The sequence below is a fragment of the Kryptolebias marmoratus genome, linkage group LG21 (assembly GCF_001649575.2).
Source record: "Kryptolebias marmoratus isolate JLee-2015 linkage group LG21, ASM164957v2, whole genome shotgun sequence".
Lineage (NCBI taxonomy): Eukaryota > Metazoa > Chordata > Actinopteri > Cyprinodontiformes > Rivulidae > Kryptolebias > Kryptolebias marmoratus.
In genome coordinates, this window is record NC_051450.1 from 14,965,274 (window position 1) to 14,980,130 (window position 14,857).

The 14,857-nt window shown below is 36.8% G+C and overlaps 1 long non-coding RNA gene across 1 annotated transcript; it reads left to right on the forward strand.

Annotated features, from left to right (window-relative positions):
- The first annotated feature begins 223 nt into the window (after positions 1-223).
- On the forward strand, positions 224-1,135 carry LOC112450212. Its single transcript, XR_003038754.2, has 3 exons — positions 224-578; positions 748-822; positions 916-1,135. It is a non-coding gene; the product is annotated as an uncharacterized LOC112450212 (long non-coding RNA).
- Positions 1,136-14,857: the final 13,722 nt, after the last annotated feature.

A 14,857-nucleotide genomic window follows, 5' to 3' on the forward strand; every position in this document is an offset into this window, starting at 1 on the left:
GTTCGTAAACATTTGTTGTAGATTTGATGAATACTGACACAATATTTAACACATTAGCAGAGTGAAGAGGTATTACAACACAATCTGGTTGTGAGGATTTGGATTTTTTGTGTTCTTGGTTTTGTTTTCTTTATTTAGTCTTGTGATTGTTTTCAGTTTGGTTTTTTTATGTTCCTGCTCAGTAGTTCACTCCTCCCCTGTCACTCTTTTTGCCCTCCTTGTCACGCCCATCTCCACCTGTCCATAATTATCTCCACTCACCTGTTTCTACTTACCTCGTCACCCTCAGTATTCAAAAACCCGGTCACTTCTCTCACTATCTGCTGGTTCATTGTTTTTCCTTTTTTGATAGTAGCTGTCTCCGTGCCTTAGTTCCCAGATGTTTTGTTCCACTGTGCTTATGGGTTTTTGTTCTGTTTGTGTTTGCTGCCCCGTCAGCTTTTGTTTTGTTATTTTTCTTTAGTTAATAAATTAGTTTATTTTTACCATGAGTCTGCACTCAGGGTTCTTTTCTGTGTCCCGCGATCCTGACACTGGTTTGAAAAATCTCACCTCAAAGTCCTTATTTATTTAAGCAGGTGAAATCTGTCACTTCTGTTGGGAATGTATATGTTTATACTTATTTTTGCAAACTCTCTTTGTTGGCTAAAGCTTCAGTTTTAAAGTTTTTTTTTATATCTCTAATTAGAGATATTATGATTGTTCTGGCTGCTGTAATTTTAACAGATTATTTATCTTTCTTCACAGGAACAGCCTACATCAGGACCAGAGAATCACAGACAGTCATATCAGCAACAGGACAGTTTGACCTGGCGTCAGAAGGTGGTCACATATTGTATTTTACATAACAATTTTGAAGGACATGGTAATGACGCTTCACCAGATCCGATTTTGTGTCCCCACTTGTGTTTACAGAACAAGATGACCAGGGAATAACAGAATACTAGCCTTATCTTTCCAGACATGTGAGCCTGATGTCAATGAACCATCACAGATATACGGGTACGTGAGTCACTATGCAACTAAAGTACACATCAGAGGATATGAATATGTGCATTACAAGATTATATAAAAAAGATAAACTTTTTATTCCCCATACACTTCACTGTGAATGCAATAAAAGCTTCTAAACAAGCATTAGGCTGTGTCAGAACAGCTCTTGCTTCCCGCTTCATGCTTTGAATATGTTGGCTAGAGCTGGTCAACATAGTGAAAAAAGAGAGGGTCAAATTTGCAGTCCCAAGATTAAATGAGCCCAAGTAGCCCATTTTATTTCAAAATAAGGATTTATTTTGATCACAAAAATGTCAAATGTCAAAATTTATTGAAAAAAAGTACTTATTTAAAGTTTATTTATGTCTATAGTATTACTTCAAATCATTGAAAACAGCACCAATCTGCATGTGAAAATTTGACATATTTAAAGAGTTCAAAACACTTCTAAATGAAGCACAGGGTAAGATACCTTTCTCAGCTGCATTTTACATGCTAACATTTGTCTCAGCATAACAACAAAAAAGAAGAGTAAACTGGTATTACTTAAATGTTGTAGCTCATTGCATTTGTTTTATTAAATTAGACACTGAGCAGGTAGAATGATAATGATTCAGAAAATGCATCTGAAATGCCGGCTCAACCAACTAAAACTACATGACTAATGATAAAATGATTAAATCTTTTCCACATTGCTGTGCATCCCTGAATCATCCATCTGAGCCTGTAATTTTGTTTCTCTGAGTTTCTCTCACTGAGTGACTCATTGTGGTCACAGCTAGTCATAATTGTTGTATTCTAAACTGTGCAGCATAGACAGCCACAGGTTTCCTTCTGGTGTTTAGGCAGCGGCTTTCAAATGATTTTGTTCTACTTGGCTGCACACTTTAATGAAAGTGTAAATGCTTTTGGAACGGTGGAATCACCTGAGTCGGGCGGATTAGCACTTCCCTTTTCCACACCCGTGATGCTTAATTACCACAAGTTTGTTGTTTTCTTATTCATCTGTTATGTTTTCCCTTTTTAACTTTCAGACAGCTCCTGTTTAGCTGAGAGTCTGAGTAATTGGTGTATTTAGGAGAGGTGACAGAAAACAGGAAGAAAGAGCCAGCCTGATTTCTGGCTGACAGTTAGGGTGTAAAGGTAGTTTAGCAGCCGCCAGTTATTTTATATATAAAACATATTTCACACAGACATCTCCAATGCTAAACCTCAGTGGCAAAGTTATATTTTTTTACTTCTTTGCCCACATCCCTATTTCACTTCTGTCTTTGATGTCCTTATAACATAAGCTTCTGGAATATTATTACACCCAGCCGTTGGAGTATGTTTAGGTCACTGGTTGGCTTTGACTCATATTTAGCATTTAAATCAGGCCAGGCTTGGTTGTGATCTCATTACCAGAACACCTGACTTTATTTGATGTAAAGCCGAAGCAATAATAAAGATCCCTCCTGGGTTAAAGGGGGGTTGAAGACAAGGTTTGTCCTGCAGCCCAGGTAATTTACTGCAAGAGAACAAGATAGAGAGATTGTGTTATTATAGACTTGATCGCTTGGCAGGCCGGCTCGTAATTGATCAGTGCTCTGCAGAAGTGCTCAGGAGTGATGGGTGTGTGTGTGTGGAATGTGGGGGAAGAATTTGATGACAAAATGTAATACATGCTGTTAAAGATTCAGACAGATCCATAATTTGAAAAGTGAGAGGCTGAGTAGAAGAGGGTTGGACAAGGGAATATTGATTAAGAATATTTCCTGTGACGCACATTTAGCAACTAATATAAGAAGATCCTTTTTAGGGTTTGGCTTGTGCTTACCATCTAAAACATCACTCTGAGAGAAATACTGAGTTTAGGCATTTTGAAGGAAGGGGAGGGGGGAGACTGCAATGGACAGAAAAAATAAAATGATACCAAATGGTTTGTGTCCAAGCATAAAATATTAGATGAATAATACAACAAGTCATGTTGCATATTATACCTACACTGTTACCATCAGATTTGACTTCAGCTTGTATCTCTTTATCATTTAGTCTTTCCTGAATGCAAATAACTGAAAGTCATCCTTTAATCTCATTTCCATGACTGGTGTCATTAGAACTTTATTGGAAAAGTTACAAGTTATTATAAGATAATTTTGAGTATATTTTTTCAATAAAAATCACTGTCATTTTTATTGAGTAATCATGGTTTTATATCTGTTTATGAGTCAGGTTTTATTAGCTGCTTTACAGAGATGTTGAGCTGTTATACCCTAATGGATTCAGTTTTGCTCACCATTGCTTATTCACACTAAAACAAACAGAACATCCATCCATTTTCTTTACCTGCTTCTCCATTTTGGGTCGTGGGGAGCTGGTGCCTATCCCCAGCAGTCACTGTGCGAGAGGCAGGGGACACCCTGGACAGGTCGCAAGCAAACAGAACATATCAGACTAAAATATAGACATATTGAGAGCAGAACTTCACTACACAGGCATGGACCAAAAGCACCCAACTTTATAGAAGAATCCTAAAAAATATGTTCTACACAATCTAATGTGATACAAAATATGGTAGGTCTTAGCATATGTTTTGAGGATAACTGTCAACTATTAACACATCAGTTTTACCTCAGTATTGGTAAATTGCATTAAAATATAACTTTTTGTGATACTAAACAATATGAGCTGTGGCAGCCATCTTGAATTGGGGTGACTTCAAAAGTTAATGAGTTTGTCGCTGTACAATGAATGATTATTTTCTGAGCGTTTCATTCAGTCATCCAGTGGTTCATGGTACAGGTAATGCTAAATATCTAAGCCAGGGGTGGCCAATCCTGGTCCTGGAGTGCCACTATCCTGCATATATTCCTTGTTTCCCTGCTCCAACACACCTGATTCAGTGGTTAAATTACCTCTTCATGTTCTGCAGAAGCCTGTTAATCACCCATTGATTCAAATCAGGTGTGTTGGAGCAGAGAAACAAGTAGAACATGCAGGATAGTAGCCCTCAAGGACCAGGGTTGCCTTCCCCTGGCTCTAACCAAAGATGTCACACAGTTTGTAGCACTTGGAGTATATGCTGTAAATTACCTCAGCCAATACCAAGCCAAATTTTAGTTAAATGTCTGTAAAATTGACTCACTTACAGTAATTTTTGTGTTTTTAAAGATCAGTTGGACGTGGCAGCCATTTTGAATTGGATTGCTTTCAAAAGCTAATCAGTTGCAGATGTACACCAAATAATGAATTTCTAAAAGTTTACAATCCGTTCAGTGATTCATGAGACATTTTGTGAACAGACAGAGTTGAATCCAATATTTAGAGACAAAGTTTTTAAAACAAATCGTGTTATCAGTTAAATCTTGGAATATGAGTTGGGGATGAGTCTCAGCTACTACCATGCCAAATTTTAGCTCAATATCTGTAAAGATGACTGAGTTATAGCCATTTATGTGTGATTATGTGTGTTTTGTCAAAATCCGTTAGGTGGTTCATGAAATATGTTGCTGACACACATAACAGCACACACAAGCGCAAACCTTATCACTCTTTTGCCTGTGGCAGTAAGTGATAACAAATATCAGGCAAATACAAAATTACTTAGAACAAATTGGCTGCAATTATTTTCATGATTTTTTTTCTTTGTTACATCATCCCTTCGAGCACATTGCAGCCTTAATTTAGACATTTTCATAATGAAAATGTAAAATTAGTTGATTCTGTAACATCTGCTTCATTAGTCAACACACCAGGGTAATATTTCTTTCAGGTGAATACAAATACTAAAGAGCTCCTGACAACATTGTCACACTAACACTAGATGATATCTTTAATTTTTGCCATTAAAAAAATGTTGACTCAATTGGAAAAGGTAGAAATCTCCAAAGTCTTCAGCTGTTATCAGATCCTGACAGCAGAAAAGGCCACACAATCCTTTCCTCTGCATCTGCAACAAGACTCTATATTGATTGTTGTGCTTGACGAAGTCAAACCTGCAACAAAAGCTCATCTGACCTACTCTAAATAATTTTGCTGCCTTCATCATAGCTGCTTACAGCAGGGATCCCTTTGGGGAGTCTAAAATCAATCGGCCACTGTAGAGGTCTACTTATTATGTGCCAATAGATGGTCCAAGAGTTGTTTCTAGTCCAGCGGAGTACAAAAGAGTAATTTAATATCTCAGTGGAAGAGAGCAGCCTTCGTGTTCAAGCAAATCATTAGAAAGTTAGACACTGAAGGCTACAAGCTCTTGGCACTGTGCTACAATGTGGACCACTTTATGTATGAATCATAGTATTTAGAAATAAAAACAGGATTTGAAGTAAGCCTCTGTGTGGCAGTGATGTCACTTTGTGTCGGTCACGTAGTCTATAATGTTTTTGGGAAAAAAAAAACTGTGATGTCTTCTCACATCAAGTAAAGTTTTGGCCCTGAAATGTCCATGCAGCCCTGCCCCCATGCAGCCCAGCACATCATCCGCCTTCGTTTTTCCTTTCTTGCTCCACTGGTCCTGCTGAACATCTGGCAAGGGTGCAAAAAGAGTTGACATCTAGGTCAGTGTGAGTGACTCAAACCTATCACAGAAACACAGGGAGTTGGGCTGTAGGAGGTGAAAAAATCTGACTCAAAATGCAGCACAAAACACACACACACACACACACACACACACACACACACACACACACAAAAAAAAAAAACAAAACAAGCAAACACACACACACAGAGCCACAGTTTCTGACATTTTTGTACATGCTCCTTAAATCTGAACCCTAGCCATGAATCTCTAAGCAACAAAGCAAGAACATGTAAAATTATGCACATTTTGTCCTAAATTTATTGGCATCACTCTGCTCCTGACTGCTGCAGAGAAAACAAAGGTCCGGTTTATTTCTGCTCTGTTTTTATTGCAGAGGTGACAGCTTTTACAAATTAAATTCAAAATCCCCATGGCTTTCCATTAGTGTCTTTTTTTTGGCCTAAATTGCCACTGAATCTCACAAGTTGTTGTGAGAAAAAAAAAAAAAAAATTTTGTCTTCATGTAGCAGAAATTCATTTGGGATGGGGTTTCTGTTCTTCTGCGCTCTTTCTTAGATTGATTATTTCATGACACTCTCCATTAAAGCCCCATTAGCTACCATTATGCCAGGCTATTTTCATTGCCAACAATAACACTCAACCAGAATGCAATTGGAAAAGAGCACATGACACAAGCGCAGTTTGACAGTTACAGGATTGTTCATCATTAGCTGACATTGTCTATAAGACAATGGAATATGTCATTCGCTAAAAGGCTACCGTAACGCTACATGCTTCCCAGCTGAATGGCTTAAATGACAGGACATTCCTCTTGCGTTTCTACAAGGTTCTCTATCAAAAGTGCCAGTAGGGAAAAGGGAAGTAAGGAGAACTCACTAATGACAAAAGATGCGATTCATTTAGTTTTAGTGCAAAAACATTCATCCTAAATATCCTCTGCTGCTCCGGGGCTTTGATTAAGAGATTCGGTAAAATTGCTTTGAAAGGAGAGTGTCAAGAGAAGAAATATGAACCATTTAGGCTCCGCCTGCAATCCTCTCACTCGCTCTGCAGCTGTGTGACAGATAGGTGAAAATGGGAATGACAGGTCTTTACATAAAGTAAAAACATAACGTTAAAATAATTTCTTTTTTGAAGTTGTCATAGTAACGAGTCATCAGCTAAAAAAACATTCCGCATTTTTTTTTTTTTCCATAAGTGGAGTTAAAATTTTCCACAAACTTTGACCTTAGGGCTGTCTTTGACCTCACATTTAGTGCTGCTCAAAATGGCAACATTAAACAATGTTCTATTCTGGAGTGAATGGCTGCTGAAAACAGACATTCATGACAAACTTTAGCTCCCTCATGCAGAAAAAAGTCACAAGTTTATCCCTAGAGGGCAGGTATTTGACTGCTGTGTGCACATCGCAAAGTAACACACATCATACCTTGAAGTATCGAAAGTGAAAGCTCCTGCTAAAGTGTGCAAGCACACCTGGTTCCAGCAACACAATCGGTTCAGATCTTGCTTGCAGGAGGCAGAGAGGATGAAAGAAAAGGAGTAGCAACCAAGGGAATAAACTTCAAACTTTGAGACTTAACTTATACCTTTTCTCCCTGACCATGTAAGCATAGCTGAAATAACAGCACAGCTATTGTCTTTTATTGATGTGTGTGGAGGTTTTGTCAGCTCATGTTGTTTGCTCTCAAAATCAGAATTTTATTTCAGTATAGCATCCAGCTCATAGTGCTTTGGTTGTGACAGTGATCAAAATTATTGTCTTAATGGGCCACTTTTCATTCAGAGTTTCAGACTTGTTTTGCTTTGTGATAAAAACAACAGAAGAATTATGTGAATGAGAGCATCTTTATTGTAGATTCGATCTTAATAAAATACATTTTATGTGAGAATCTTAAGTATGAAAGCAACAAAATGAAGTAATCGCGTTTTCAGACAACAGATTATGAATACAACAATAATGCCTACAATATGTTAATTGACACATGATGTCATCTAGCAAGATTTAAGAACTTTATTTAGAAAACTTTTCTTGAGAAAATTTGATGAGTAGTTGCAGACTAGTTTATGTTGGGAGTATGAATTTAGTGAATTTATTCAGCTTTAGTATGCATTGACTAAACTTTGAGATAGTTCTGATGAAGGGTGAACTAGCACACCACTGGCTATTCATTTCCTTATTCTGGAGCCAATATAAAGCCTTTATTTGCCACCAGAGGTCTCAAACAGCCCATAATATTGATGGCTTCTTCAGCTCTTTGGTCCCTCTGGGTTCTAGCAGTTGGAGGGCTTCCTTGCCATCAGTTTCTGAGGCTTACAAATGAAAATAGTAATATGACCCAAGATTTTGTCATCATTAATTGCATAGACTGTATAACACACAGCATTCCTACAGCCCCCTCTTTTTTATTTAATGCAAATATTGTGGCCAAAAATAAAGTTACTTTACACAGGATTTGATATGGCTATGACAAATTTGGGGTCTAATTATTGCTTACTGCTATGAAAGGCAGGCAATTATGTGTTTATATATGTGTGTGTGTGGTGGGAGGTGTGTGTGTTGTTTGCCTGCCTGTGTGTTAGCAAAATATTTCCTAAACCACTGGATGGATTTTAACTCAGAAAGCAATCATTAGATGCATAGCGACAAAGAACTTGTTTTTGAAAGGGAAACTGATTTAAGATGGCTACCAAAACTAGTCATAAAAGTTATGAAAGTTTAATAATGTTTACATTGTTTATATAGCATCTTACTTATGAAAATATGAATATACGAAGTGTTAACTTCTTGCTGTTTTTAAATAATGTTGTTTGTGGTTTAGTCTGCTTGTTTGTTGCTTTTCTCTTATGTTTGCTTTTTATCTGGTGTGAAGCGCTTTGTGTTACACACTACTGTATGAAAGGTGTCTTATAAATAAAGTTAGATTTGATTTGATATACACACCCAGTTTCTGTTTATTCTCTGTCAGAACCCTGCAGGTGATGTCTTCGCTTCAGTTGATGTCTATTTTTAGTCACAGTTTTCAGCCCCTGTGTTGTGCCTAGTTTGTTTTCATTAAAATTTTGGATATCATCACTTACCTGTCCACTGTGCTTTGCTTGTCTGCGTTTTAGTCCATTTTCAACTTCCCAATGGCACAGAGTTCCCTTTAACAGTGGTGTTTTAAATGTCTAAACTGATTTGATATTAATCCCATTCTGTTTGGCTTTAAAGACAATGAACTTGCTGCAAGTTTCCAGAAATTCTGGTTTGCAGTCAAACAAACAAACAAACAAATATATTTTTATTTAGATGAGGTTTGATGACCACAGTTATCCTGATGCATATCTATTAGATTCAGATTACACTTGTTGTTGCCCTGCATTTTAGTTTTGTTTCAGAGCTATAGAATCACTGGTGCTGTGTGTAATTGTACTTCTTATGTATCAGAGTTTAATATGCATTTCAACATTTTCTTGGAGAATAAATGGGGAATAACAATGTGCAAGCAATTACATGGTGGGTGGCTCCCTTCCAGCGTCTGTCATTTCACTCAGTGTGAATATCCTCATGCCTGTTCTATTTCTCACCCCGAGCGGAGTCTCTGAATTTTAATTTGAATTGTGTCCTGGCACAAGCACTTACACTGATCAACAGTAATGCCACAGAGTTAAAATTATAAGGGGAATTATAAGGGATACTCAAGAAATGTAAAGGAATATCACAGGCACGAGTCTTTTATGCTCAAGCATTTATGATTTCTTGTGTAAATGGTAGCTACTCACACGGGGAAGTGGACTCGGAATAGATATTGACATTGTGATCAAAAGAAAATGACAGCACAAAGACAAAAAGAGGAGCAGCTAGAATAGTGGACAAAAGGGATGTCAAGGGGAATTAAAGAGAGTTCTTATCCCTGCACAGATCCACTGTGGACACAACTGTCACCGTGTGTCACTCTGGTGTCTGAACTCACTAATATACAGAGATAATCTGAGACAGGCCTCACTGCAGGTCTCAGAAGTGGCAGAGAAATGCACAGAAAATGCAAGCCAACATTTGGGTTTCCATTCACTTTTAAGCTGCTTTAAGTGGAGACTGTACATATTTGATTAGTGTTCTGATGGTGTAAAATCCTTTATGCACCATTAAAAGCATAAAGTGTTCCTTTAACAAATGAATGCCTGACACACACCCGGTACTTAAACTAATTGTGTTTCCCTGCAGTGAATAATACCAAAGAGCCATTTATATGAAGAGTGTGTTTTTGTGGCCTTGCTGACGGAACATATGGGATGGAGAATATGGATGACAAATGATGCAGCGCTGTGAATTTATTGATGTGCGATACGGACTCCGGCACTTCAGCAGCAGTTGCTACATGTATAAACTTCAGTGCAGCGCTCATGATTGTAAACAAGCTTTGATTTGCGGGGCATTTCTGTGGATGGTGAAATGACTATAACCAATTTCTCTCCCAGACTTTGATATTGATGTTTCACATACGCCGCAACCTCTTGGAAAATAATTGATTAGCGCTGACTTCATTGTGTGTGTGTGCACGTTGATGGAAACCACACTTATTAGTTTTATTAGAATCATTATCTTTTATATAGCGCGATTAAAACAGTAAGTAAACCATCTATCTCTTCTTTGGTTTTACACCTGGTTTTTACCAGGTTTACAAGTTGACAGAATCTATCTTTTTGAGAGATAGTTCCAATCCACAAAGTGTGGCTCTATGGAAAGCTCATGAACAATTACTATCTTACCTGTTGTAGATAGCACTTTGAATGACTTCAGTTTGGAGACATAGATTTTAACTTTGACTAGGTTGATGAGCTAAAGACTAGTCTGAGTGGGGGAAAGATCAAAGTGGATTGCTGCTGTTTTAAACGTACTCCAAAACAACAATCAAAGGTTGTCTCAGTGATTGCCTGTTTCCAAGATGGCCCAAATCATCAGACATCCACCGCTATGCTTAACAGGTGGTGTGGTTGCACTGAAATTGTTTTGTTTTACCAAATAAAAGGCTATTCAATATGCCTTGAAGTTTTTACCTTTCAGTCATCTATGCAAATGAAAGGTTGCTTTTTAAAAAAAAATATTATTAGAAATAGAAGGTTGCTCTTTTTAAGCCTTAGGGAACTTATTTTAGTTGAGTTTAAATTGTTAAAACGTGGCCTGGTTACTCTTGCCAGATTTATGGGCAACAACAAGTGCTTCCCTGTGATGGAGCAGCAAACTGCCAAAACCTCTTTTTTTAGAGGTGCTCACACTTGCTGATGATCATTCACACAGGCAAATTTGATTAGCGGCACTTGGCTGCTTCTTACACACTTAACTCCAGTGAGATTGGATATTATTTTTATACACAGAGATTAATAACTAAAGTTTAAAATGCATTAATCTTTCACAGCACTGGACAGTGTTAAATTGTTCTAAATCCCCCAAAATTAAAGATGAACATTATTTGGTCAAGCAGAAAATTCTGATATGCTCTTTCAAGCACTAGAATATTAACATTTTTCATCAAGACAATGGAGAAAAAGTGAGTATTAGCATAGAAAAGATGACTTTAAGTAAGAATTTCTACCTTTCTTGTTAGGTTCTCAGACTGATTCTCAATAAAAACTATTTGCAAGTTTCATCATGTATTAATAATGGGGAAAAAAAGAAGTTTTAACAAACTTTTAATTAGCTCTGGAAAAGAAAAAGCAGCTCCACAAAGTTAATAATCAACAGCTATATCACAGAGTCTGCTGGTATCTGTGTGAGTGGCACTCAGCAGGCTCAGTGGAGGCCTGGCATTCAGTGCCACATCTTCTAGTGCTGAGACGACGATGCCAGACTGACTTAATTACAACACAACTGTCAGCCAGCAACATTTTCAGCTAAACTGCTCTCCACCTTTTGTCTTTTAGCTCACTTGAATTCATGCCTCCTCCTTACTCCTGACAGCTAAACACTGGCCCATTTTTTCTCTCTCTCTCTGTTAAACTATATCATTGATGTTAACAAGATGGGTGTTTGATAATTAATTGGTGCTCACAATGGTATGTATTCTGATGAAGCACCAACTATATAAAAGAAACAAAAATAGGATTACTTAAGTAGTATTTTTTTCCTATTTATTAAAAAAAAGTGGTTTAAATAGCCATCATTTTTCTTATTTCAATTAGCGACCCAAATGCAAGAGCCCTGAAACTCATTCATAAATTAATTAACAAACCTAAATAATAAATTTGCCCGACACTATCTATTTATTTTTATTTATTTATTTATTTGGCACAGACAGAAAATTAAACACTATAATTTTGATGGAAAATGTGAATTAAGTTTTCAAAAAGAAATAAATTAATGAGCAAAACACCTTTTTGAATTATTATTTTCAAATAAAAATGTTGAACCTGAATCGTCTTTCCCCTGTCAAATAGATCTATATGTCTTAGCCATCCTCCATTCCCAAACTTATCTAGTTAAGATTTTCAAAACATAAAAATGCAGGTTTTTAAAAGAACACAGGACTTTTTCCTCCCACATTTTGTTGTTTTCAATTTCCCCTGTTTGCTAACTTGTTAAAAGAGTTTCTCAAGTTTATCTTGGATGAAAATTGAAAAAAATCAACTAAGCACAAGATGACATGACACTCTTTTGTCCGGGCCAGATTTCTTTTTCGCTTTTTTTTTTTTTTTTCATTTCAGCACTATAAAAGAAATTCATTTGCACATTTCATTTACAAGATCTTCTAGATTAATGACAAAATCAAATAGTTCTGTTTTCTTCGCTTTTGATTTTCAATCTTCAAAAGCAAAGCCAAGTAGAGTGGCTTTCCACATACTGCTATTGTTTCCTTCTTACTTTTTTTAAGCTGCTAGGTGGAACATCCTCAGCTCTCTCAGGATTTGGTCTTTCTGTGTCTTCATCTTTACAGTCACTACAGCTTTCTTTATTCTAACTTTTAGTTTCTGGTTGCCATTCACAATCACTGCCTCTTGCATCATCATCACTTGATTCAGTTGACAACTGTTCCACAGTCTAAGGCTTTCCCTTTCATTCTGCAGTTTGGAAATTACAGAAACACTCTCTGACTCTGACACAGTGAAACTAATTAGCTAAAAATCTTTTGTTAGCAATACTGCAATTTCGCCTATTGATTTGCAGAATAAAATCATCATAATGTACTTTTCCCCCCTTTGTTTGACAAAGAGAGAATATTAACTTGAATTGCTGCCTAAAGATATCAAGTATTGTGTGCCACAGGTGACTGTACCAAGGATTAATCATACCTCCACAGATAAAATCAGCGTGTAAACTTCAGGAGTTCTAAATGTGCTAAAATGTAACTTGACAAAAAAGAAAAATCACCAGCAAGAGCCATTTATTGTAGAAAAACAAAAAACAGAATATGTATTCTTTTCTAATTGGCATCTCCAGCATTTCATTGTCCATCTTGGTTTTAAAAACAATAAAAATAAAAAACCAAGGGGTATATTTACACAGATTAACTAATGTGTGGCAGTCAATGGGATGACTCATGAGGATCCTCTAGAGAGGCTAATGTGCAGCTATTTTATACAACCCACGCACGCACTAGACAACAACTTTTAAAAAGTTGTCCACTGCTATAACCTTTATGGATGAATGGTTTAGGAACATGTTGTGTTGTGTGATGGATTGCCAACTGGTAGCTAAAGTAGGGAGCTTTGATATTAAACAATAAGCTGTGCAAAAAAAACAACTGTGTGAGTCAAATGCAAACAAAGAATGAAAAGAAGATTGACAGTGACAGGTCATCAAGGAGCTCATAAATGGCTCAGATTGAGGGGAAATTCCTAACGCATTTTTCCACTATAAACATCCGATGCCTTTTCTCATCTTGTGTGCGGTTTACTTTCCAGTTACTCTGAATATTTGAGCACTTAATTTGACTCACATACGCATACTACAGATGGATCATCACAGAAGTTAAAAATCTTTAGATAAATTGTGATGACACTCATTTACACAGATCTACTTAGAGCAATTTACCTGCACCTGTTTGACTGTGTGTTTAAGATACAGTGGTCGGAGACATTAGCCTCTACCGGCTACACTGAGTAATGTACACTGAGGTGATTTATATAATTGAGATGGAGAAATAGTGATTGGTACAGATTGATGCACCTCTCAAAAAAGGATTTCTGCTACACTACATCCAAGAAAGCTCCATCTGAAAGCTGTGATGGATGACTATAATTGAGTCTAACTGCGTAGGCTATAAATAGATAAACGGCGCCCAAAGAATTTCTTACATGGTGCTAACACTTTAAAGACTAAGGCAATTAAAACCAAAAGCCAGTCACTCTTTTCTCTCATGGATTTAGAGGTAAATATTCAGTTTTGTTTCCGCAAGGTATCTCTGAATATGCTACTCCTACATCGTAACAAAATACTAGCAATTACGTTTTCTGTGAAATGTACCAACATGGTGATGATAATAATCATGGTAATTTTCTTAACAGGCAGTATCTGTCACGATTCATTGTTAAAGTTGTCAAGCACCTTGACCATGTGACTGAATACAGTATTTTAATGGCCGTTGTCTCGTGTCTGTAGCAATAAAAATCCCAAAAGCATCAGCTAATAAAAGGCTTGCTCTCCACACTCACAGTGTTGCGTTCAGCTAGTTCCCCCTCTTGGCTAACATTGTTGTAAAAGACTGGCATAATAACTTATTCAGTTTGATAAAACAAGCATATTGATAAGGGCAGCTTGATTGTCAAGAGCAGTTTGAAAGTTTTTCTTGCAATAGTACAGAAAGAAATGTAGCTTTGTGCTTTATTATGATAATCAGGTTTTCTCTATAAAATCTCGAGTGACTTTTGAACAGAGCTGGGGTGAACAAGTCTTTGTTCATCTCCTAAAATTTACTGCAATTTTAACAGCAAGGTATTCACCGCAATATGTCTTTGCTTTGAATGTTGACCAGCTTAACTTCACTATTGTCTGGATTTTGTGTGTTTACCTGGTTTTTCCTTTAATTTTTAATCTATATTAACTATTTATTTACTTGTTGTTTTTTAATCTTTGTGGAGGATCTTGATTTTTTAGTGTGATTACAACAGTCAAGGTCTAAACTTTAATTCCATCTGCAACATTTTTAATTTGAAAATAAATGAATAAACAGGAGAAATCACATTTGCTTTTAATGCAGTCATGCCCCCTCACCTTAAGAATCACTGTTCTACACCTTGCAAGTCTCATGCACTGACAACTCTTTCTTGGCATTCTCCTGCAACATTTCCAAACACATACATGAACTTACATCCCCACTTTATGTTAGAATAACTTTTTATCTGCTGAAGGATCATCAGGTAGAACTG